Raw genomic sequence first — 25,889 nt, 5'->3', positions numbered from 1 at the left:
CCCTCTGTGTGTGTGTCTGTCCTAATCTCCTCTTCATATAAAGACACAAGTCATGTTGGATTAGGGCCCACCCATGTGACCTCATTTTAACTTAATCATCTCTTTAAAGATTCTACCTTCAGTACAATCACATTCTGAGGTACTGTGGGTTAGGAGGTCAACATATAAATTTGGAGATGGTGGGGACATAATTCAGCCCATAGCAGTATGTATACAAGAGAGTTGACTGCATGTATCCACAAATCACATACCTGTAAGTGTTCATAAAATCTTTACTTTTAGTAGTCATAAAAGAAAACCCAAATGTTCATCTATGAGAGAATGATAAATTGTGGTAGACTAAAAGGGTGGAACTACACAACACTTTTAAAACATGAACAAACTATTAATATGCACGAAACATGTATAAATATCACAGACATGGTCAGCAAAAAAAAAATCAGACCAATAAAATGCTTTATGATTCCATTAATAGGGACTAACCTATAGCATAGAAGTCAGAATAAGAGTTGTCTTTCAGGGCTGGGACATTAACCAGAAAGGGGAACAAAGAAACTTTCTGGAGTCCTAGAAATGTGCAACATCTTGATCTGGGTGGTGGTTTCATAGGTGTACACATTTGTAAAATTTCATAGAGATATTGCATCAGCTTTTGCTATGTAGCAAACTTCAGATTTGGTGGTAAATAATAGTCAGTTATTTAGCTCACAATTCTATTGGCTGTCTGTGCAACTGCAGGTCGAGGCTAGCTCAGTGTCTCTCTGATGCTGATCCTCATGGATCTGTGGTTGGCTAGAACTGCAGATTGCAGCTGAATGATCTAGGGTGGCTTCACTCACACATCTGGTAGGTGGCAAGCTATTAGCTGAGGCACCTCCACTCTCCTCCATCTGGGCTCTCACCCTCCAGCAGGTTAGCTCCGGTTCACTCCCATGTCTCCAAGTGCAGCAAGAGAAGGAAAGGCCATATCACCAAGCACTTTGAAGCATCTGTCTGCTTACTTCCTGCTAGTGTTCCCATTGGTCAAAGCAAGTCTATTGGACAATGAAGATTGAAGAGATGAAGAAACAGACATTCATTCTTGATGGGAGAATCTGAAATGCCACATCATGAGTGTAGAGATAGAAAGGGAAAGAAGTTGTGGTTATTTTTACAATCCACCAAATATACACTTAAGATTTGTATATCTTGTCATATGCAAGTTATATCAATATGATAAACAAAGATACAAGGATTGGGTCTGATGATTACAAAAGGTACTCTTGGCCTAAGTAAGGCTTCTTTGTATTCTATTCTAACTAACCCTTTCCTAAAGAGAATCAAGATTCTATAAAGACACAGGTTGTTACAAGATACGTGTGTGTGTGTGTGCGTGCGCGCGCGCGTGTATGGATGGAGAGTTGTAGTAGTTTCACAACTGGCAGCCTCAGTCAGGTTTTGCTTAGGTGGGATGGAGGTGAGATGATCAAGGGACTAAGTTGGGAGGAGCTGGGTTCGGAACTCAGGCTGAGAAATGGACTGGGGAAGAGTCACATCATGGGTCAGCTAGTGAAGCAAATGATTGCTTTTCAGCACGCTGGAGAGTTCTGATACAGCTAGAGGCCTTCCTCTTCAGAGTCCTGGGACCACTCAGTTCCCTCTGTCTTCTCGGTAGAATGATCTCGTTATTTTTATTTATTTTTTTTTTGCGTTACGCGGGCCTCTCACGGTTGCGGCCTCTCCCGCTGTGGAGCACAGGCTCCGGACGCGCAGGCTCCACGGCATGTGGGATCTTCCCAGACCGGGTCACGAACCCGTGTCTCCCGCATCGGCAGGCGGGCCCCCAACCACTGCGCCACCAGGGAAGCCCTGATCTGGTTATTAAAGGAAATTTACTCTTGCGAACTATACATTATTGCCAGAAGTGAGGGCATGGGCGCTGGAACCAGACTGCCTGAGTTCAAGTCTTGGCTGCACGACACAGCTGAGTGACCCTGGGGAAGTCAACAACTTACTTAACCTCTGTGCCATAGCTGCCTTGTCTATCAAATGAGGAAATAATGGTAGCTGCCTCACAGTATTGTGGTAAAGACCGAATCAAAACAAGGAAAGTAAGGAACTTAACATAGTGGCTGGATATGGTAAATGCTAAGAAGTTATCTTTTTCTTACATAATATGGAAAGGATTCCGAAGCTTTCCATGACCCCAGATGTCTGACAAACTTGTTATATGACTTTAGGTGAGCTATATAACCTACCTGGCCACTGTTCCTATTCCGTAAAATGAAGCTATTTGCTTTTTCCACATTACTGGAACATATCTTTTTACCAAAAGAATATATTCATATATCATTTGATAAAATAAAATAAAAAATAAAATAGGGCTTCCCTGGTGGCGCAGTGGTTGAGAGCCCGCCTGCCGATGCAGGGGACGCGGGTTCATGCCCCGGTCCGGGAAGATCCCACATGCCACGGAGCGGCTGCGCCCATGAGCCGTGGCCGCTGAGCCTGTGCGTCCGGAGCCTGTGCTCCGCAACGGGAGAGGCCACAGCAGTGAGAGGTCTGCGTACCGCAAAAAATAAATAAATAAAAAAATAAAAAAATAAAAAATAAATTAAAAAAACAAAATAATAAAATAAAAAAGATATTTGACTAAATGGCATTTATGGTCCCTATAAACCCTATCTTTTCTGGGTCTTGGATTCAGGACTTCGGATGGAGTGAGTCAGGCATGAGGGTTAAATAAGTGAGGATGACATTGGGGGCAGGCTGGGAGAGGACCCCAACTCTAAAGCATGTCAAGACTTCTAGCTCTTACACTATGCACCCCCCACTTTCCCAATTTGCTGAGGCTTTTGGTCCCCTGGATCTCTGATACACAGGAACTCACCACACTTTCCTGTTGCTTCAGCCGTGCAGGCATTGTTGTAGCTTCTTGACTTCCCCTCCTCAGAGCCTTCCCACATTCTGTGCCCTTCTCCAGGAGTGTGCAATATCATTCAGAGTCTTCCAAATGGAGTGACAAAAACAACTGACACCCATTTGAATAAAAGAAATTAAAAGGGGGATTAGTTGGTTCATTCACCTGAAAAATCCAGGAGTCAATAGCTTCAGGTACAGCTGGATCCAGGAATTCAAATGTTATCATTTTGGAACAAAGTCTTCTCATCTCCTCTGTATCGGCATCATTCACAGTCACTCTCTTCCCTCTAGGTAGGGAGGAAATGCTGGTAGAGTCAGGCTTCTGTCACACTGGCATCACACCCCACATTCCCGATAGTTTTAGCACAGTCTCTGCTATGATTCCCATTGACCTGCATTTAGTCATCTGCCCACTCCTGAAACAATCACTGTAATCAGGGGGTAAAGTGCACCGAGTGGCCAGGCCTGGGTGGCAGGAGCCAGGATGGATCAGCCCACCTGAATGGGCTGGGAGTGGTCAGGGAGTTGTTTTCAAAGGGAAATTGGGGTGGTCTTACCAGAAGGAGAGGGATGCAGGCAAGGTGGAGAGTGGGTAGAAGCCCGCTACACATTCCTCTTGACTCTTTCTTGGTCTCAGTACAAGTGGCACTTCTTCAGAGAATACTCCCTTGACCCCTGATATGTCAGGACCCATCAATCCTTTTCCTTTGCTTTTTGGCCCTTATTAGTCTCACAGCTAAAATGCAGAATTAAACATGTACTAAGTCCAAATATATACTAAGTGCTTTAGATATGTTAATGAATGTAATCCTTCTAATATCCCTAGAAGGTGGGTATTTTTTCAGCTCAATTTTATAGATGAGGAAATTGAGGTCCACAGAGGTTAAGTAGCTTGCCCAAGGGCACACAGCCAGGATGTAACAGAGCAGGTTTTCCAGTCCAGTGGTCACATTTCGACCCACGCTTTTCTCTAAACCACTATCCTACTCTTTTTTTAAACATAGTCGCATGGGTAATCATGACTTTATACACACATGCATGTGTACACTTATATAAACACACACACAAACACATGCTTGTAAATGCACTCACACACTCACATAAACATGCACACACTCGTACATGCCTTCACTTGCACATTCACACAGTTGCACAGTGTTGCATGTACACAGGCACTCACACACAAAATCAAATACACATTTGTATGCACTCACAGAAACACACACGATCATACACATATTCGCACACACCTGCGCACACAGGTGCTCAAATAAAAATTCTCATATACTCGTTCACAAACACTCATCCATGCATTCACACACATATAGTTACATATACATGCACTCCCATAAATATTTTCATGTGCTGATACACACATGCACATGTGCTCACACATAGCAAATGCACACACATACAAATTTGCTATGCACACACATAGCAAATGCACACGTGTGTACACACATACATGCTCCCACACAAATATGCTCATAATACACATTCACATACATGCATTCCTGTAAATAGTCTCACATCTCAATCCACACACACTCATGCAAATTACACATATGCAGAGTCACACGTGCAAACACAGAAACACTCACATGCACACATTTGCTCAAGGCCTGCCTACTGCACTCCTACTGCAAACCCACACAGGCAGGATGCCTCCTCCATTGTTGGTATCCCCAGCACCCATCACGATACACAGAGCGGCATTGGGTGTCCTCACTATTTCAATGAAAAGAATAAGGCTGCCCAATCCTTCCCTCCCTTCAAGGGGGTTTGGGAGAGTCAGATACAAAAAAAAAAAATGGCCCCATCTCTCCTCTTCCTTCCCTCCTCCTCTCCCCTCCTTCCCTCCCCTCCCTCCTGCAACCTCTCTGCTCCGCTGCTAAACCATCTCCCTCATCCTTTCCTCTTTCTCTGCCTCTATCCCATGTCACCCCCTCTTTCTAGCCTTCTGTACCTTTCTAAACTAATTGAATGATACCGTGGAATGTATTTCATTTGCATTTGGTTCGAAAGGGCCACAGAGCACCAGCACATGCTCATTAAACAGCTCCTTGTAGAGGGATATAGTGAACTGCTTTTATTACAACAGTCATCTTGGCCCATCCTGGGAGGCAATTCTGTTTTCATTGGGAAGAAAGAGAACTGCAAATCTGAGTGCCTGGGGTTGGGGATGGGGAAGGAGGACCCCATTTGGGGTCAGGTCCCAGGCTGCCCTGGCTCTGGCTCTGGCTCTGGCTCTGGCTCTGGCTGGGACAGGAGGGCAAAGGCAAGGCTGGACTGTTGCTGTGCTTCCACCATAACTGTGAAAGGCAGGAATCACCATTGGCTTTGACTAGAGCCATGGGCAATGTTCCTACCCTGGGCCTCCAGAACTCCTGGGCATGCTTATCACAAGAGGCCCCTGAACTTACCTGGGTACCAAGCACTCTCTGTAGAAGGAATAACCAGCCTGGCACATAACACAGCTCCATTGTACTGTACGTGTGCTACTGTGATTATAGTGACAGGGAAAGTTATTGAGAAGCATTTGTACATTCCTGATAGCCTTGGTCCATGGTGCATGTCCTCTGTCTTTGGGATCTAATAGTAGAAATAGGGGCAGTGACATAATAACAGCAGCCACCATCTCTTGAGCACCTACTGTGTGCTGGGCACTGAATTTAGTGATTTACCTGGATTATCTCATTTAATGCTTACAATGACTCTATGAGGGAAGTACTATTATTACCCCATTTCACAGATGAGAAAACTGAGGCACAGAATGATTAGGTCACTTCCTCAATCCTGGTACTGGCCAGGTGGGTAATGACTTCAGTAGTCAGTCTCCCCAGTCCACACCTGACCCAACTCTACCCCTCCTGGAGCCACTCCCACTTCACAAGTGAGAAGACTGAGGCTCAGGAGACAGAGGGGTTGCCAGGACTTCTCAAGGGCCAGCCACAGGCCTCAGTGGTCCTCTGGGGGCTGACAGGTGCTGCTACAGAGCCCCCTCCTCCCTGAATTATACTTTGAGAATGGAATAGGTTTTTTGTTATTTGTTTCTTTGGTTTCTGACCAGATCTGGGGATTCTGAAGATGCCTTCAGAAGAGACTGGAGCTGGCCGGAGTCCCTGGGCCAAGATATAATACCTCCCATTCACTCCCCCTGGTGGTCAGGCCCCAGACCAGTCAGACCAGGGTCACCTGAGCTAACTAGGCCAGCGCCGTCACCAGTCCCTCCTCGCTTTATTAGAAATCAAACAGATTAAAGAGTTCTGCTGACCCCTTGGATCACAGCACAACTTTGGACACCAGAGGCCCCTTACTCTGCCAAGGACTGTTTATAGACAAGATGTGTTAACTCATCAGCAGGGAAGCAGCTGCACTGCTAACAATCCCTGGGCATGTGAACCATCTGTGCCCAGTGTCCTGGCACGCAGCTGGGCCCATCCTGCCAGTGGGACCTCGTCCTTCTCTTTCCTGAGCCACAGGGCCGTGGAACCTGTGAGACTGACAGGGTCTGCTCTCCCCGAGGACAGAGATGGGTACAGGAGGACACTTAGAGGAAAGCTAGGCGGGGGAGACCTGGAGGAGGTGATCTGGCAGGGAAAGGGAGACCTCAGATGGGCTAGAGGGGAGGATTCAACTTTCCTGAGCACCTATTATGTGCCAGGCATTTATACACAGCCCCTCACCTAAGCCTCATCATCTTTGGAGGCAGATGTTGTTACCAATCCCATTGCGATTATACCCATTTTGCAGATGAGGAAATCAAGACCAACTAAAGGTCACACAGCTTGGCCGTGGTGGGGCAGGGATTCAAACCCAGGCCCCTGGTGACCCCTAAGTCCATCTTCTTCCTCCCAACCACACCGTCTAGATTTGCTCTTCACCGCATGGGGGTCCCGGTGGCTCCTTGACCTCTGTTGTCCTCCCAAAGCCACCAGGAGTCTCCCTGAGAAAAGGAAGCTTCAGTAAATCTCAGTCTTCAACCAGGAGGGGTGGACAGGATCCCTCTGGAGAAGTAAGCATCCCCCAGCAGAGTAAATCACCGGGCAGGTGCAGGTGCTGCAGGTGCAGACGCTGCCCTCCTTCCACAGGAAGTTTGTAAATCAAACCTTTGACCTGGATTTGCAGAATCTGCTGGGGGGTAATTGGGTCAGGAAGCAGGGGGAGGGATGCTGGGAGAAGAGCAGCACCCCAATTCAGGCCCCGGGGGTCTTCATGGAGGGGAGGGGCACAGCATGGTGCCGAGGGGCCACTGCTCCCACCTGAGCCCCCAGGGGTGGTTCAGACCCTCCCTGGGGCCCCTGCCAGCCAAACATTCTGTGAGTACTTGACCCTCGTGTCTGGGTATCTGAGGGCAGCTGGAGCAGAGTCTGGGGCTCAGGGATGGAGAATGGAGAGCGGGGTTGGGGGTGGGCAGCAGCTCTGAGCTGAGCTCTGGGTGGGGGTGTTTGGTGGGGAAGAGGGCTCTGACGGTCACAGAGAACAGGCCCAGGGCTGGGGTGCCCAGCAAGGCCTCAGCCAGGGCAGCCAGGAGGAGCCCAGAGGGGCAGGACCCAGCTCCCTGGGCTGGGAGTCAGGACCTGGGTCAGTTCTGGTGCTGCTGACTGGCTGTGTGACCTTGGGCAAGTTACATGGACTCTCTGGACCTCAGCTGCCTCATCTGCAAAGTGAAGGTGATTATTCCTGTCCTGAATGCTGGGCTGTTGGGAGAACTCAAGGAGGTCAAGGAGGGAAAAGCCAGTCAGGAAGGTCCATCCTGAACACAGGGTGTAGGGCCTGGCCACTGACCTGGGTGGGGCCTGGCTCTGCTCCACTGGCCTTTGCTCCTCCTGCTGATTGGACTGGCCCTGGTGTCCCCGCCCCTGAGGGCTCAGCTGATTAGAGGAGGTGGGTGGGGCCTTTCTGCAATGAGTCTGCTCCCTTCCTCCCTCCTCCCCCTTCTCCCCCAAGGTCACCATCACTGAGCCTCACACATGCTGGCTTGAGTTTCCCCAGGAATGTCTGGAGCCTTGTAAAACATGTGATTTACTGTCTAAATGCAGGAGCCCCCTGGCCTTCTCTCCCCAAGATCCGGGCTGCTCTCCCAGCCCTACCACAGACCCTCCCCTTCCTAATCCCTGCCCCCTCCCCCTGCTGTGTGATTTTGGCCAAGCACTTCACGTCTCTGAGCCCCAGGCTCCTCCCCTGTTAAATGGGGATGAGAATGCCTACGTCGTGGATGTGTCCTGATTATTTACACACTCTCGTAGTCCTTAGACAAACATTTCTTGGGAGCTTCCTGTGTGCCAGGCCCTGGTCTGGACACTGAGGACATGGAGATGGACAGTGGAGAGGCCTCTGCTCTCTCGGTGCTTCCATCGTGGTGGGCTGCTGGGTGGCTGCAGCAAGGAGCTGGCGGGGAAGGCGTTTGCAAGTGGCCAAGAGCCGAGGCAATGCAGAGTGCGTGGGTGACACACAGTGAGGTCACCTCTTAGTGCAGGGACGTCAGGTCCCAGGGCAAGCCTCCACTCATGGTGGCTGAGCCCTCCTGGGTCCCCTTGTCTCCTCAGGCCCACCCAAGGGCTCACAGGCTGTACAGGTGAAGGCCACCTGGTCATGTGCATCCCCCCCGGATGAGTAGCCCTTGGCTTCTTCTTTCTGAGGTCACTGTCAACCCCCTCCCGATCCAGAATCTTTATCCAGCAGAATCACCTTGGGACAGAGTTGAAGCAGGGAGGTTGGGAGCTGAGTCTCATTATCAGAACACTCTGCCTTCTCATGGCCCCGAAGCCAGCTGCATGGGCAATGACTTCCCCCACCAGAGCTGATAACAGAATTTTTAATTATTATAATTATCACCTGAAAAATTGGGACCCGCCACAGATAATTAAAATGAGATTTGGCTCCTGCTTGCCCATCTCTTCTCTCAGCTTTAAAACTGATGGTGAATTTCATAGCACACCTGGAAACAAGAGTTACTAACAGGGACGTTCTTACAGAAAGGAGGCAGTGGGGCAAACGTGGCTGCAGACACACACCTGGGGGTGAGGGACACACGTGCGTACATGCGTGCACATGAGGCTGCATGAGTTTGTGTGTGCACAATGGCGCGTGTGCAGCGGTTGGGGAGAGGGGGGACAGGAGGCAGGCAGGACCTCATCAGGGGCAGGGAACAGGAGGTGGGGATGGGTGACAGATGATGGAGTGAGGGTACTGGGGAGTGAATGATGGGCTACAGGTACAGATCTGCCCCTGGGGATAATGGCGGCGGCCCTGGAGGCCCAGCAAGTCCCTGCTACCTGGTTGTTTTTTTCCCTTCTTGGAGCCTTTTTTCTCACTGGCAAATTACACACAGTGACTATTCCTCCGGCATAAGATGGTTAGCTGTGAGAATTGAGTTGTGTACTTAGGGCAGCTCAGGGTGAGTGCTCAGGGAGGGTTAGTTAGTATCCGTCCCCCCGAGGGCGGCAGGATGGCGGGCCGTATTGTGACCACACGGGTGACAAGGCAGGACCATGAATGATGAGGACTCAGGTCCTGAGTTCCAGGCAGCAGGCCCCACTGTTGGGCCTCTGGTACTGGGCCCTCCACAGAGACCCACCCATCCTCCAGGGGTGGTTGATGGGCCACAGCCTGGGCAGGCACCAGGCTGCCCCAGTGGTACCATCTTGAGACCCCGTGGGGTGAGAATTCATTGTGGGGGGTCTGCAAGGCTGCTTGGACCCCAGGCACCTGAATAGTCCTAAGCAGGCCTTGGGGCCTCCCTCTTGTGTGATGGATGGGCCATGGTGGAGCTCCCCTGAGGCTGCAGGGAGACCCAATCCAGCCTCTTCTCCCGTGCCCAGCGCCCCCCAGAGGGAGCTTAGGACCCCACAGAGGGGACCATCAGGCCCCAGTGCTAGAGCCCAGCCTGCAGGAACCTCAGCCCCAAGGGGGATGGGAAGGCACAGCCATCCTTGTGCACCTACTATGTGCTAAACACCTGTGCCAGCCTCAGCTCCCAGCCTCCCAACAAACTGCCGCTGCCCCATTTTACAGAGGAGGAAACTGAGGCTCCCAGCAGCTGAGTGACTGGCCCAGGGCCACAAGCCCGAGTGCCATGAGCCTGGGTCTGTAGGGGAACAGGACCCACTTCTCTCCCACAGTCCCTCCACTGACCACTCACTTGGGGGGTCCTGGGGGGAGCCCGTGAGCCCCCCTCTCTCTAAATGTCAGGGTGGTGGAGAGAACACGAGGAGGGCAGGCAACCCTCCCCATCAGGGTGCAGATTCCACCCCACGACTTTCCAGTGTGACCTTGGAGGTGTCCCTCCCCTCCTCTTAGCCTCTGCCTCCTCACCTGTCAAACAAGGACAAGGACCCCCCACTCTAGGGGACAGGGGGATCCACAAGGAGACGGTTCAGCTCAGTGGTTACACACAGGGCACTGGGTTCAGATCCTGCCCTCAGCAACCCCTGCACGACCTGGAGCCGGTTGCTTCCCTTCCCCACGTTCTCATCTCTCCAACAGGAGGATTGTGATGAAGCCCTCTTGATGCCAAGGTGTGATGGAGGTCATTGTTAGCAGACACGGATTAGGGCCTGGTCAGGAATGAACGGTCCTGGTTTATTACGATGATGGTGTTCTGATGGAAAGTAAACCTGATAAGAACACTTGGACTTACATGTTACTGGACACGAGGTGTAGCATGTGTGTGCTTATTCGGGACGAGCTCAGGGAGGGCTGCTGTTCTGGTTACTCCTTGCCCACCTCATGCCAGCTCTCCCCAGGCCTGGGCGCTGCCCACTGACCCTACATCCCTCCACCCAGGGCTCAGAGCCCTGCCCTCCCCTCCTTAGCCCCACACCCTAAATTCTCAAAACAAGGGATAACTTTGAGCTCCCTTCCAGCCCCAGCGCCCATTAGCTCTCACCTGCCCCTGCAGCCACCCTGTGTCCAGCAGTCCGGCAGCTGCAAGGCAGCTTCTTCCCCACCGGGGCTTCCTCCTCGGGGCAGAGGTCGCAGGAGAGGGCGACCTCTCCTGGTAGACCTCTCAAATGCAGGGGGTTTGCATCAGAAGGAAGCATTCAGAGGGTCAAGCCCACACCCCATCTCATTCATTGCAAAAACTGAGGCCTGAAGAGGGCAAGGGACTCCCTCAGCTCACACTACAAATCAGTGGCAGAGCTGGGCTCTTTAGGCCGCCTGAGCGGGGAAATGGAAAGTTTTGTTTAAGGGGGGACAAGCTGATGTTTCCTGCTATTCAAGAGAGGATGGGGAAGGGAAGTGGTAACTCTAACCTGTAGGTCCTAAATGTGAGAACGAGGAGTTTGGACTGTATTGTGAAGGTGTCTGGGAGCCGTGGATGTGTCTGAGTTCCATGTGCTTCTGTCCGCCTGCACTGCCTGTACCCTGGTCCAGGCCCCCAGCAGCCCCTGGACACCTGCAGTGGCTCCTGGCAGGTCCCCTACTCCTTCGTGCCCCTCCACACTCCACTACCCATGGCAGCAAGTGCAGCCTTATAAAATCATACACGGCTGTGTCACTTTCCAGCTTGAAACCCTCCGGGGGCTTCGGCTGCTCCTAGAATAAGCTTCGGAGGTTGTGTGTGAAATGACAGCTGTCTCCAGCCACTCCCATAGCCTCATCCTGCCCCACACCCTCTCATGTACCATGGCACAGCCACCCTGGCCTTCAGACGACTCCTAGATGGTGCCAAGGTCATTGGATTCACCATCATGATGCCTGGGACGCCCTTCTCATCCACAGTTCCCAGCTTAAAGTCTTAAAATCTTCCTAGAACCCCTGGAGAAAGAACCCAACCCCAGGCATTCTGTACCACATCATCCACCATGGCATTTAATACTTTAGGAAATGTTCTTGCTTGTCTATTGGTATATTTATTAACAGTCTTCCCCACAGGTATGCAAGCTCCATGGGGCAGGGACCGTGTCTGTTTCGTGCCCTGCTGCATCCCCAGTGCTCTGCATACTGCCATGCACATAGTAGGTGCTCAGGAGACATTTGCTGGCTGAATGAATGAATGAATGAATGAGCTGGACCAGAGCCCAGAGCTCCTGCCTCCAGCACTGTGCTCTCCCTGTTCCAGGTTGTTGCAGAAGGAGGGGGCTCAGGGTCAGGGGCTTGTCCTGTGCCTACCTTGTCCCTCGCAAGGGGGAGGATACTGTGAGGCCTGTCTTCTTGGAACCCCTTGGGTCCTGGTCCTCCTGGCATGGACTTCCCCAAGCATCATTCTTACCTGGCCTGGAGGTCTCCCAAGCCTGGACGCAGCTGTCCTGACCACTGGGACCTCCACAGACTCTACCCACCCTGGGTCCCAACCAACCTGGTGGGAGGGCTGGAGAGCAACGTCCAAGGGGGGAGGCTTGTCCACAGGCTGCCCCAAGGAGTCCCCAGTTTCATGGAGGCGTCCGGGCTTGTTCTAAGGAGACGTTAGTTCTCTGGAGGAGATAGCCCTGCCTTTAGAAGCCCGCCGTCAGCTGGGGGAGCCTATCCTCCCTGGTCAGGAGCCCTCTGGGAGAAACCGGGAACTGCTGAGGACACTCGGTCCCTGCAAACTCACTGAGACATGAGCTCACACTGTCCCGACAGAGACCATCGGTGAGGTGGCCCCTTTCACAGGTGGGTACCCCCTCCCTGAGGCAGAGGGGCAGCTGGGGGGAGGTGGAGGCTAGCCTCCCCAGATGAGTGGACCCTGGGTCAGACCTGCCAAGGGCATCCCTCTCCTGGGAGGCCAGACCCCATCAGTATCCTCCGCTGGTCTGGCGGTGCGAGGAGGGAGCCTGGACCCCAGCCTCACGGTGCCCCCAGCATCCTGCATCATCACGGATGTGCCCCTGCCCCTCTCTGGGCTGGACCGGGTGACACTAATACTGCATCCGCCTCCAGGCTGGACTCTCCCCTCTCTCGCCTCCCCGTCCCCTTACCCCCAACCCTCTCCCCCCATCACCCCTGGTTCTTGATCCTGCAATTACGGAAACAGAAACTCAGCTAATTTCTTGAGCCTGTAAATTGCCCAGGGGGGAAGACAGGTGGGCAGCCCCCGCTTCACTCCATCACCCACCCTAATGCATCTTCTGACACTTTCAATTTATTTTTCAATTCCTTTACCATCAGAAATGACGATTAAATTTCCAGCGTAAATACCGCCTTACCAGACTGAATTAATCACCCGAGAGGAGGGGCAGACAGGCCCCAGCAGCACCGTCAGAACATCTCTGGCTTTAACCCTTCCTCCCAGTTGAGGACCTACTGGAAGGGCGGGGTCTCTGAGGGCCTCGCTGGGGTCACCTGACCCAGTCCCCTTTGTCCTCTTGCATCCTTCTCCTGTGGAGGGGGCGGGTCTGGGAGGAGAGTCTTGACCAAAGTCACCCTCCCCATCAGGGCAGAGTCAGGGACACCAGCCACTCATCACCGCACCTAGCTCCTTCCTGACCTGCCTCCAGCCCCTTGAGAACTCCGGCAGGGAGGCGTTCCATGGCCAAGAGAGGAAGAGATGTGGGGAGTATCCCGAGGTTTGGCATTTTGCAAGCCTGGGCTCCTGCGGGCATGAGGGGTGAGGGTGGGCGGCTCCTATCGATCCAACCAACAGTTGCATTTGACGTGTCTCCCCTCTTCTCCATCCACCGCCCCCAGTCTCAACCCGGTCCTCCCTCCTGGGTGACCCCCAGGGCCTCTCCACGTCCCACTGGTCTCCCCGCTTCCATGCCCATCCATCTGCAGAGTTATGGGCTCAAAATACTGCTCCATCGTTGCCTGGCTGGAAACACTTCAGTGCTTCCCTGGGCTCTCAGATCAGGTCCCCGCCCTTCACGGCCACGAGGACTAGGGGGGCGCGGCTTCTAAAAGCCCTCTGACCCGCTTCCTGGCTGCGTTGACTCCTCCTGCGTCAAGTTTTTTTGTCTAAAACTCCTTCCTCAGAGAACTTTCTCTGATTACCGTCCCCCATTCTAAATTAGTTTCCTCCTGCTAAGATTCTCTCTCAAATCTATTTCCTCTCCTTTAGAGCACTTAACACAAGTTATAATTACACACTAATTTGTGGGTTTTTTTAATAGAATTCTCCAGGGGGGAACTTTATCTGACTGGCTTGATGCTGCAGCCCTTACAACATGGCCCAAAGGTAGTGGGTGCTCAGTGTAGACTTTGGAATGAATGAATGAGTGAAGGAATAACAAACTCTTCCTGTGCCCACTGTGTGCCAGGCTGAGGCTGGGTCCTGGAACTAGAGTGATGAAGTGGACATGTTAGCTGGGCTCTGAGGGATGAGTAAGAGTTTGCTGGCATTGAAGACAAGGTTGATTTGCTGGGGCTCTAAGAAGCCCACCTGTTTCTGGATGGACCCTTCCCAGCCACCCTGAGAGGAAACCCCTTCCCTTTTGATTAATTTAGTGGTTCAGTTCAGCGAGTGTTACTTATGAGTAGGTCAGAGCCCAGACCTCAGGGTCAGCCTAACCTGGGTTGAATCCTGATTCTGCTCTTGGCCCTGTGTGACCTTGGGCAGGTCACTCAGACTCTCTGAGCCCTTCTCAGTGTCAGAGGGAGGGTGGAGTGAAGGCGCCAGGAGCCCAGCCCAAGGCAAGGTCAGGGGAGGCTTCCTGGACGAGGCAGCCAGTCAGAGCTCCCTGCAGCTTGCTCCTGTGACTGCATGTGTGTGTGTCCTCGTCATCTTGTTCTCCCTGCCTCCAAGTTCCTGCTCTTCCCATTGCCTCCCCTCACTCTCTCTCTGCCCTGACAGGAAGCCTGAGGGACTCAAACCTGTTCCAAGGAATATGTCTCCGTCCCTGTAAGCAGGCCCTTGGGACCCCCACTAAATGCACCCACACAAACCTCCCAGAATTGCTTCCCTCTAGTTTGGCCCCACGGGCAGCAGGAGGAAAAGCTAGAGCTGGGAATTAATGGAGGCCTCCTGCAGGCTTCAGAGCCAGCATTTGTGCAGCAGCCAGGAAAGCAGCAGCGGCTCCTGCAGGAATTTTCCCCCCCCTCCCTACCTGGTGGGTGAGGGTTGAGCAAGCAACTGGCCCAGATGTCCCTCCCAGGCTTGAGGGTGTCCCTCTCAGAGGCTCCTTCCCGGCCCACCGCCCCATGAGTGGGTCAGGCCCTTCCCCTCTCGGAGACTCCCTTTCCTCATCTGTAAGATGGGCTTGGCGATGCTTGTTCTGAGAGTTGAGATAAAAATGAAGACTAAAAACAACCTGATGACCCCAAAGGATTTGCAAACAATTGAGTGCGATGCCCTGCCCCATCAGAGTACTGGTGATACCTGAGGGGTGGGAAGGGAGAGTCCCAGTCCCAGGCCCGGCTCTGTCTCTCAGCTGCAGTCAGGTGCCCCTTCAGTCATTCATCAATTCACCAGTACACCCTACAGATCTTTATTAGGCACCTACTGTGTTCCATGCTTTGTGGAGGAGGTTAGGACACCATGCCAGACCCGGGTCCTCAGTTTCCACCTCTGTGAAATGGGGCATCACCTGGATGGTCCAAGGGCCTCTCCAGCCAGCCCCGAGCCTTTCAACTAGAATTACTCCCTGAGGCCAGGCTGAGGGTGCAGCTGGCAGAGCCAGAGCCTGGGCAGAGGGCTGAGAAGAGGCTGCAGACCGCAAAGTGGCCAGAGGGACAAGGAGGGGAGACGTTGCTCCTGAGCCTGTTTCACCCCTAGGACAATGAGAGTTTCCAGAAAAGACCAGACATGCTCCCCAGTCCACGCCTCCTGCTCAGCCCAGTGACCTCTGGTCAGTGGCTGCTGTGACCTCATCCTCCTCTGGGAGCCCTGGGCTGGGAAGGAGCTCTGGGACCTGACATGGACTTGGAGCCTGACCCCATGTCTGAGCAGGGAGCTCCCATATCCCTCTGTGCTCAGATGGGAAAACCGAGGACAGAGAAGAAAGCAGCTTTCCCAGGTCACACAGCAAAATAGTGATGATTAGTTCCCACCGATGTGTGTGCTTCTGATGAAGAAACTTAAAATACAATAACAACCATAATAATAAACAGTGCTGAGCGCTTTACAGGTGAGACTGCATTTCACCCTCACACCCTCCCCTTGGGGTGGATGCATGGCTGGCCCCATTTTACAGACAAGGAAACTGAGGTTTCACTCCCATTGCTGCCCCTCTCACCCCCCCTGCACGGTCCCCAGTGGGTTTCCTATGCTGTGGGTGGTTATTTATCCACGTCTGCCCTCCCTGCTCATCCCTGACCTCCAGGACGCCCAGGGCCGTCCGTGTCTGTTTCACTCCCCACAATACCCCAGCAGCTGCCCAGCATGTAAGAGGGGCTCAACAGAGATGTGTGACAGAGCGGTAAAGTGAGAACCTAGGAAAACCAAGTCTCCCAGAGGAATTGTGCCCTCACCCTGACCCCCAGCAGCGGGCAGACCCGGACTCCTGGCTCCTGTTGGCACTGCCTGCCACGGCCCATGTACCCACGCCTAGCGCTGCCGAGACAGGCTGACTCAGAAGGAGTTAACAGCCCGAGTTTCGGGGTGGGATTCCCGGGCCTGCCTGGTTGGCTGAGCCCCATGATTAAGCCCTGCACGGGGGAGAGCGGGCTGATGACGGAGGCGAGGCCATGCACTCTGGGGAGAGTCAAAGTCAGCCCCTACCCCCGCTGAGCATTGGTTCAAAGCAGCCCCACATCCCTCCCCTCTCCTCCCTTCATCTTCAAAGCAGCCCTGGAGCTGGAGCTGCTGTTTACTCCTAAAAAAGCGGCCCTGTCGGGAGGTGACGGGCCCAGGGTCACCCAGCTATTGGTGGTGGACGTGGGGCCAACGGCCCCTCCTCTGATTCACTGGTATCTTTCCTCGTCCTTCCCAGCTCTGTGGGTGGTTGAATACCGGGCTCTGGCTTTCAGAGTCCCTGAGCATTTCCTGCCCTCTGGCCACCCTACAGGGCACTCTGCCTGCCCCCCAGCCAGGGGACATCAGTGAGGGACCCTCCAGGAGCCAGACACCACACAGGAATGTGAACAGGGAAAGTTTAACACAAAGAATTTTAATTGCAGCAGTGGATCAGAGTAACAAGGGCTTAGCTAGTAAGAAGTGAAGAGAATGCTATCAGTCTATCCAATCCAGAAATGCAAATATAAGGACAGCTACTACCTCAAGGACTGAGAGAGGGCACCCAAGGAAGAGCACAGACCCTGTTGGAGAGGACAGAGTTGTCGGGAAGTGGCAGGGACGTCCCTGTGATGATGTCACATCGGTGGAACATGCTGGAATTTGCCCTCCAGAGCTTGCCAGAAATCCACTCTTTAGGATGCCAAGAAAAGCTGTTTCTAGGGAGGTGACTCGCTGGGCGCACCTGCTATGAAATCACCTTCAGAGGTTGCTGGGAGAAACCTCTGGCCACTGGGTGCTGTCGACCACCATCCACTACAGGGTCAGGCCTTGGGGAAGTCGCCTGCGCTGCAGAAGCAGGGTGCTGGGGAAGCTTGTGCTGCAGCGAGTGAGCGCTGGAGAAGCCACGTGTGTCCCGGGTCTGCTTGCTGCTAAAACACCCATATGCCCTATAGGACCTGGGTGCTGGGCAGGCCACTGCCCTGAAATAGGCTGCTGAGCCAGGGTGTGCGCCAGAACTGGAATGGATGTGTCTCCACTGCCCCCTACTGACAAAGTTTAACACCACGCCAACTGGAAAAGGGAAAATCTTCAGTGATGCCCATTTCCATTCCCACAAATCAAGCCGCAAATGACCTAGAGGGGTGGGATAGGGAGTATGGAAGGGGATATGGGGAGACATGGATATGCATAACTGATTCACTTTGTTATACAGCTGAAACTAACACACCATTGTAAAGCAACTATACTCCAACAAAGATATTTTTAAAAAACCAAAAAGAGTGAATTGGAGCTGAGATGCAGTAACTCTGAGACCCGCATGGTGCACCTCTACAGCTACTCATCTTCCATAAGCACACGTGTACGCATCTTTTAATTTCCATTCAACAGCAAAAGAACTCTCTATATCTCCACCCAACAAGAGGCAGTGATGTATCTTATAAGTGAACGAGCTTTTTCTCTAAAACAAGAAGACCCACAGTCCCCAGACGCACTGTGTCCATTGGTAGCTATAACTTACTTCTCTGTTTAAGACACGCTTCGCTGACTGTTCTGTCACCAAAGACTAAATTTCTAAGTTAACTTGCAACCCCTTGTATATAAAATAAAAATGAGGAAAAAAAGAGACGGAAGAAAGTGGCTAGCATCCATAGGTAACCACAGACATGTAGTAAGCAAACTGAAAATATGCAAAGCTACTTACCATAGTGATTTTTCCAGCTTGTCACGAGGCCATTAATTGGCATCTGTGGCTTCCTTCTTCCATGGCTCCCTGCTCACCCCCTTCCTCAGTCAAATGCTCAGATGATCAGGGCTCTTTACCTGATGGAGTGACCAAATCTTCATTGCTAAAGAGTCTTGAGTCCTCAGTCATCTTGCCTTTATCTGGGGGTGTGGGGTAGGCTGTACTTTTCCTTTAACCTTCACTGTGGAACATGAAGGCACTAAGAGGTAGCTTGCAGAATCTCCTGACCCAGATTCTCCTTCCCCCTCCCCTCACATGTAGCAGCACTCCAGTTTCCCTTTGGCAATTGAGATAAATCATTCCAGATAGTTGAGTAGCCTCTTTCGTGACTGCTGGTTCAAGTCCAAAACGGCCAGGTGGCAGTCTCATCTTCCAATTCAGTGGAACCGTTGCTGTGTCCCCCCGTGGAAGCCTTATTCCCTTAGGAAAGAAGTCCTCCAAACCAGCAGCATACGAAGTTGCCAGGATGGGACCAAACTCTGAGTCATTAGGCGTAATAGTGATGGGAGCCACTCCCACCTCCACGTCTGGTCTCCTGAACCCAGGTGTCCTGGCTGCAGGGGAGCCAGCAACCGATAATGGTCTTAGATTCAAAACATACTCTGCATCCTATGAGAGAAAACCCCATCTTCTCAGGGCGTTGTCTCCTGATTGACTCCATAACTGAGCCTTCTGTAGCCTTTCAATTAGACCAGCCACTTCCGGGTGTGTGGTAAGACCAGTTAATTCCACAGACACAAGCCAATGGCTGTGCTTCCCTTGCTGTGACATGAGTTCCCTAATCAGAAGCCGCGCTGTGAGGAGTGCCATGGTAGTGGATAAGGCATTCTGGAGCTCGTGGGTGATGACCCTGGAAGAGGCATTACAGGCAGGAAAGGCAAATCCAGATCCAGAATATGTGTCTATTCCAATGACAGTGAATCTCTGCCCCCTTCATGATGAATAGGTCCAATGTAATCAACTTCCACCAGGTGGCTGGCAGCTCCCGCTGGGAAGGGGTACCATGTCGGGGCCTCAGCGTTGGTCTCTGCTGTTGGTAGATTAGGCTCTTATCAGTAGCCTTAGCCAGGTCTGCCTTGATGAGGGACAGCCCCGGCTGATGAGCCTCCACTCTGTCACAATGGCTACTTTTTTCACATGCCCATGGAACAAGCACTGGGGGGCCATGGGAAAAGAGGCTGTGTGGAAAGTGTCATTTTCTCCACCTGATTATTTGGGGTCTCATCCACAGTGGATTCCCTTTGGTGAGCATTCACCTGGGACACAAACACCTTCAGTGACTGTAACCATCTGAGAGGTCCAGCCACAAACCTCTTCCCCAGACCTTCTCATCACTGGCCTTCAGTCCTGTTCCTTCCACCTCCCTGATCATCTGCCAAACCATTGGCCATGCATGTGAATCTACCTCTTTCTCTTACGCTAGACATGGTGGACTTCTAAACGTGCCACTCAAAATTCTGCCCCCTGGGAGGATTTCTGTCCACCACTGTCCTTCAGGGTCACCCCTGCACGGCTGCCATCGTGGAGCAGCCGTCTACTTTTGGGGGATACCAGCCTACTGTGCAGACACATCTGTAAACAAGGCTCAAGTCCTCTCTTCTTCAGTCAGCTGGTCATAGTGAAGCCCCAGGAGGCCATATGTAGGGACCGAGGGGAGGAAGTGATGTGGCAGCAGTTGGTTTTGAAGGAGTCTGAGCTGCCTGCCCACACAACTTGCTGGCACCTTCCAGACCTGCCTGAGCTCATCTTCCATGACTCTTCCATTTGATAGATTACATACTCCCAACCTTAGGGCTAGAAAACACCAAGGTCGTGATAGAAAGCTCAGGCTATACAGTCATCTGATGTCCCCTGGTTAAATGTTTAGTTTCTACCAAGGCACTGTAGCAAGCCAGGAGCCAATTCTCAAAAGGAGTGCAGTCATCTACAGCAGAAGGCAGAGACCAGCTCCAAAATCCAGCGAAAGTCTGTGTGGTGATTTCCCTGCCCATGTCCCCCAGAGGCTCTGTACTGCCCCCTCATGGCCACAGACACTTCAAATGCCATTAGATCTGCTGGCTCACAGCCCCTCAGAGCAGAGCAGCCTGCACTGCGGGCTGGACGTGCTGCAGAACCTTCTCGTGCTCTACTTTCCGCTCCAAACTGGCAGACACTGAGGTGGCGGGCCCCCGAATCTAGTTTGTCTGGCACGTGTTACTAAGGCATCTAAAGTGCTTCTTACTTCCTGCTCTTCAGAGCCAGTGGGCACGATGTCTTCAACGCAGGGGCCAGGGCGTCACTTTGCGAAGACGATCGCATTCTCTGCAGACTTTGTCACATCAGGGGACTCCTCAGACTCCCCAGGCTCCAGCTGCACCCTCTCCCGGAGGCCTGCGAGACTGCAGAAAATTCCCCCAAAGGAGCCTGGCAAAGCCCACAAAGAAGAGACGTGAACCCATAGTCCAGTCCTTTTCTGTCACAATTTTTCATTAATTGACTCACTCACCCATCCACCTGCTCTCCCATCCCACCGGCATTTAATGATCAGCTACTATGGGCTTGGCACTGGGGTGCAGCAGTGGGCAAAAGACACCCAGCCCCTCCCTCACAGGCCCACGTGGTCATGGGGAGAGGTGACAGACATACCGACTGACCCACTTCATGATGGGCGGGTGGCCATGACAGGAAAGGAGACCAGTGGACAGGACGGGGACCCAGAACAGCGTGGAAGCGCAGGGGTGTGGGACTGAAGGTGGGGCCTGGACTTCAGACAGTGGTCAGGAGGGGGTCAGGGGAGGCAACATCCCAGCTGAGACCTGAAGTGGAGGAGCCCCCCTGTCCAGGCACCCTTTCACCCTGGGAAGTGTCCCATTGAGATAATAAATCACGTGGTAGTCTTGGTCAATAGGGTTAAACAATCTCCGGGGCCTGGCATACAGTAGGCGCTCAGCACACGAGAGCCATGAGATCGTGATCACTGTTACTGTTATACTTGGGTTATTATTGTTTGAAGACACCGCCTGTTCTGAGGTCTCAGAAGCCACCAACGAGGGCTGTGGGGTGAACACTGCTTCCCCTGGATGAAGCTGCCCCCCCAGGGGCCGCCAGGAGCCACAAAACACCTGAGCACCCATGGGTAGGGGATGCACCCAGGCACGGGGTCAATCCTTCCCATCCCCCATCCTTGCAGACAAGGCAGGTGGCTCCTGCCGACAGACTGCAGTGCCAGGAATCTGGGGAAGGTCTAACTAATTATGACAATTGACACCTTCGCCAGATGTCCGTCGTGAGATGCCGGCTCTGATGATGAATGGTTTGGGTGATTCTGTTTGAACAGCACTTTCCAAGCAATATGTTTTTCATCTGGGTCACCAGGAAATGGGGTTTATTTTCCAGGACACCACCCGGGGAGGGTTGGCTGACACTTGGGCCAACTTATTCCCTTTCTGGGGGTCTCAGAGGGTGCCAGAGCTAGGCAATGGCCATGTTGTCCCTGGGGCTGACCTCTGGGCAGGTGGCCTGTGCCCAGCTGACAGGGAGGACATTTACAGAGAGCGGAGACAGAGACGTTTATTGAGCACAGACTCATTGGTGGGTCTAAGGGCAATCCTCACGCCATCCCCTGAGGGAGGGTTAGCATTACCTCTGATTTCTTAGATCAGGAAACCGAGATTCAGAGGGGCAGTGATTTGCCCTGGGTCACCCCTGCCCCCTGCCACCTTCATCCGTCACCTGCCGGACTCCTGGCCCACTCAGTGTCCTCCAGTTCCAGCCCAAGCGCCGAGAAGATACCACAGGGTCCCCAAAGTGTGATCGGTAGCCTCCCGAATGGAGGAGGGGCTTGTGAACATGCGGATTCCCCGGACCCTCCCCAGACCCAGGCACCAGGACCTCTGGGATGGGGTGGGGTCAGGGAGTCTGTATTTAACCACCTCCGGGGGTGAGTCTGCGCGTTCCAACCTCTGGGAACGGCCATCCCAGTTAGCGCACCCCTTTCCCACCACCCCCAGGCCCTCCCGGTGGCGCCAGCCCCCGCTGACCTCTGCCCACGTGCCAGGCTGTCCCCCCAGCAGGCCTGTGGCCTGAACCACCACCACCCTTCTCCGGGGTGTCAGGCAAGGCTCAGGGGGGAATGACTCGTCCAGTCTCTACCCTCGGCTCCACCCCCGCCCCGCTCCTCCCCCTGGACCCCATCCCTGGGCCGAGGACCCTGATGGGGGCAGCTTCCTGGGTGAGGAGGGCCCTGCTGACTCGCTCACACCGGCCCCCCAGGAGGGACTGAGGGGCCCTGGCCTCGGCTTCAGAGTCCGAAGAAATCGGGAAGCGCTCCGGCGTTTGTGACTCAGCCGACCCAGCAGTGCTCCACCGCCGCGGCCGCAGCCCCCGCTGGCCAGGCCGGGCCTCGATCCGGCCACGGGACCCGCGTCCCCGCTGACCCGCGGGAGCCCCGGTCAGTCAGGGCGGAGCCGCGGCTCTGCTTTCTCCCGGTAGTTCCCGGACCTCACCTCAGGGTCCAGGTTCGCGGTTCAGTGAGAGAGAGACAAAATTACTCCGCTATCGGCTTCCTAACTTCCCGTCACCAGGAGATTGGGGTCTCATGGAAAGTTCTGGAAGCCAGGCACACGGACCCCGTCTGCATCGCCTCGCTGAACCCCGGCCACAGCCGCACGGGGTGTGCTTCTCCCCGCCGTCCTGGCTGGGGACGTGAGGCCCGGAGGGGTGCGCCTCCCGGCCACAAGGCACGCGGCCACTCAGGGGACAGAGCAGGCGGTGGCCCCCGAGCCCCCCGCCCGCGGCGCTGCCCTCCGTCCAGCACCTCCGGCTCCGCCGCGGCCTCCAGCAGCCCCTGGGCGGTGACGGTGCCCCGGGCTCAGCCCGCCCGGGAGAGGGAATCACAGCCCCGCCCGATGCGGCTGTGGCCGCCGCGCCGCCGCCGGGGCCGCGGCTGCGGGAGGAGCGGGCGGAGACCGGGGCCGGGGGAGCCGCCCGTCAGCCGCGCGAGCTCCGTCCTCCGAAGACCGTGTTGCGCCTGCTCCTCGTTCTGTAAATTCCGCAGGAGCCTTGGGCCAAAAGCAAGAAAATCCTGACCTGGAAGAGGTAAAAGGCCTTGGGAATTATGAGCCCGGAGCGCTGGCCTGATGTGTGGCCGGGGACAAGGTGGCTGAGGCGGCAGAAGGAAGAGGAAGAAAGGCGCGGCCGCAGTTCCCTCCCCGCGGCTCCTCCAGGTTTGCGCTGACGGCCGCGGGCCCAGAACCCCGACCTGACCTGCCGGTGGAGAGGAAACGAGGGGGCGGTGTTGGGGGGCGCCCAGCGGGTGGGGGGGCACGCGCAGGGTCACCTCGCCCTGAGGACCCCCAGGCCCTCCAGCCGGGACGGCCGTGCAGCCAGGAGCTCTGCCGTGAAGGGGCGGCTGCTCACCGGCCGAGGTCACGGTCTCTGAACGCTGCTTCTTTATGTGCTGGGGCTTTCGTCACTGTGGAATTTACAAGAGCCCGCTTGAAGGTATCCAGAGCCTCAAAGGCCACCAAGTCTTCCCCACGCCAGGGCTATGCTGGTGACATCATTGACAGTGTCACCGTGTTTTGCCACGTCCACCAGATAGACCAGTCTCTTGTAAGCATGTCACCCTCTGCTCTGTGTCTTTTCTTTTTCTTTTTGTTTAACTTAAAACAATAGAAATTTATTGTCTCAGTTCTAGAGCCCCGAAGTCCAAGATCAAGGTGTTAGCAGGACCACGCTCCCTCTGAGATTTCAGGAAGAATCCTTCCTTGACTCTTGCTAACTTCTGGTGGCATCTGTTGATCCTTGGCATTTCTTGGCTTGTCACTGCATCACTCCAATCTCTGCCTCTGTTGTCACACAGCCTTGTTATCTCTGTGTCTGGGTTGCTCCGTGTCTTGACTTGAGGGACCCCCTCCTGCCCAGACGGTGGCCCTTCTCTGCTCATGTTGCATCACAGGCAGGCACAGGCAGTGGAAGAGAAGGTTGTGAGGGAGGGGATGTGTGACCCTGACGCCAGCGCCCATGCCCACTCAGACCTGACAACGAACCCAATTAGCAATGTCTCCTCTTCTGTGGGGCGTGGATGGCTAGGAAGGGGGTGGGAGAGATGGGTCTGGACTGGGAAAGAGAGCGAGGCCCCCTCCCCCTCCATCATCCCACTTTGTGCAGAAGTGGTTGGTGCCTCGCCCACAGCCCCTTGGCTCTCACGCTGCAGAGCATGCTGATGGGCGTGGCTGTGAGCATGGATGCCAGTCTCCGCACGAGGCCCGGCTGGGAGCGCCGGGACATTCGTGAGCTGGGAGCAGCCTTCAGCCACGACGGGCTGGAGGATACATACCCAGCTTACTTGCCCCCCAAGGGGGGATGACTCCCCTTGGGGGTGCTCGCCACTTCCCTGGGGGGTCTTTCTGGGTCTCAGAACTTCAAGCAAAGGGTGTGGGGATAAGCCATTCACGTCTGGGATATTGAATGTTAAGGAAACTGGTTAGAGGAAGTTTATGGGGGCTCTCAGTTTCCTCATTTGTTCAGGTCTAGATTTCACAGTACCTGGCAGAAATGCTTCGGTTTATGGATGGAGTTGTGGCCGATGACTGGTGTAAATAATAATGAAAACAAACCCTCCCCTCCCTATGTTTCTTTATGTGCTGTCTTCCATTTGTTTAGAGAGAGGGGGGGTGTGACACTCCTCCATCATTTTCATCTAGATATGAGGTGCTTTCTCACCCCTGATCTCTTTCAGTCCCAGTGCTAACCCAGGGACATGGCAAGGCGGTGTCCCCATGGAGCAGAGAACTGGGGGACCCGGAGCCTGAGAGTAGAAAAAGACTGAACGGCCATCAAAGGCAAGAGCAGGCAGCACTCACAGGTACCCTGTCCCACCTGACATGTGACCCAGTGGGTTTTGGCATGTGTGAGGTTTCAGCATGAATGGCAAATGCAGGCACTCATGTTCTGCCTCTGTACTGCCGTGGCATCCATCCCAGCACTCTTTCTTTCTGGCCTTGAATTCAGCCCCAAACTCCTTTCCAAGGCAACATATCAAGCAGATACAGCCAACCAACTGGCATTGTTTTGTGAGGTGAACCCGTTTGCCTAACCAGCACGAGAAACTCCAGCTACATAAAATGTTGGTAGTGGAGTCAGAGAGTCTTGAGTTTGTATTCCAGTCTTATGAATGACTAACAGGGTGGCCTTGGACAAGCATCTTTATCACTCTGAGCCTCAGTTTTCCCATCTGTAAAATGGGGATTGGTATCACATAGGGCTGTTGAGGGTATCACATGAGAAAACCCCTGACCCAGCACATAGCACAGGGCAGATATTTAATGATAGGATTCAAACTGGAGACAGGCTCTTCTTTGGCCAACATGGGTGTTTCTTGATCACCTGATGACCATCTGGTGGCCATTTTTATCACCAAAGTTGAGGGGAACCAAGATTCCTTGGTGTGTTGGGGTCACTGGGCAGGGTATTGGAGGCCCGTGTCCTAGTCCTAGGTCTCCCGTGGACCAGCTATGGTTGTAGGGCAGGTCCCCTCCTCCCTGGGGGTGGAAGGTGGGGGGGGGGAGGGTGAGTGTGGTAGAGGAATGTTGTCCTACCTGGAAAATGGGATTAGCCTAGATCTCCATTGTTCCTTTCAGACATTTAACAAATCATTTTTTTTAATGAGCTGCCACCAAATCACCAACCCCCACCCCCTCCACCTCCCCACCTTCCCCATTTCCT

At 53.7% G+C, this 25,889-nt stretch overlaps 1 long non-coding RNA gene across 1 annotated transcript; it reads right to left on the bottom strand.

Moving 5' to 3' along the window:
* Positions 1 to 368: 368 nt before the first annotated feature.
* LOC136792715 (uncharacterized) lies at positions 369 to 23,095 on the bottom strand. The gene is made up of 4 exons (XR_010836958.1): positions 22,667 to 23,095; positions 18,141 to 20,585; positions 2,870 to 3,010; positions 369 to 1,094 (listed from the first exon to the last, which is right to left on the bottom strand). It is a non-coding gene; the product is annotated as an uncharacterized lncRNA (long non-coding RNA).
* Positions 23,096 to 25,889: the final 2,794 nt, after the last annotated feature.

This window comes from Kogia breviceps, chromosome 1 (genome assembly GCF_026419965.1).
Source record: "Kogia breviceps isolate mKogBre1 chromosome 1, mKogBre1 haplotype 1, whole genome shotgun sequence".
NCBI classification, from domain to species: domain Eukaryota; kingdom Metazoa; phylum Chordata; class Mammalia; order Artiodactyla; family Physeteridae; genus Kogia; species Kogia breviceps.
Note: the sequence above shows the minus strand (reverse complement) of the source record. Positions and strands in the feature narration are given on the sequence as shown.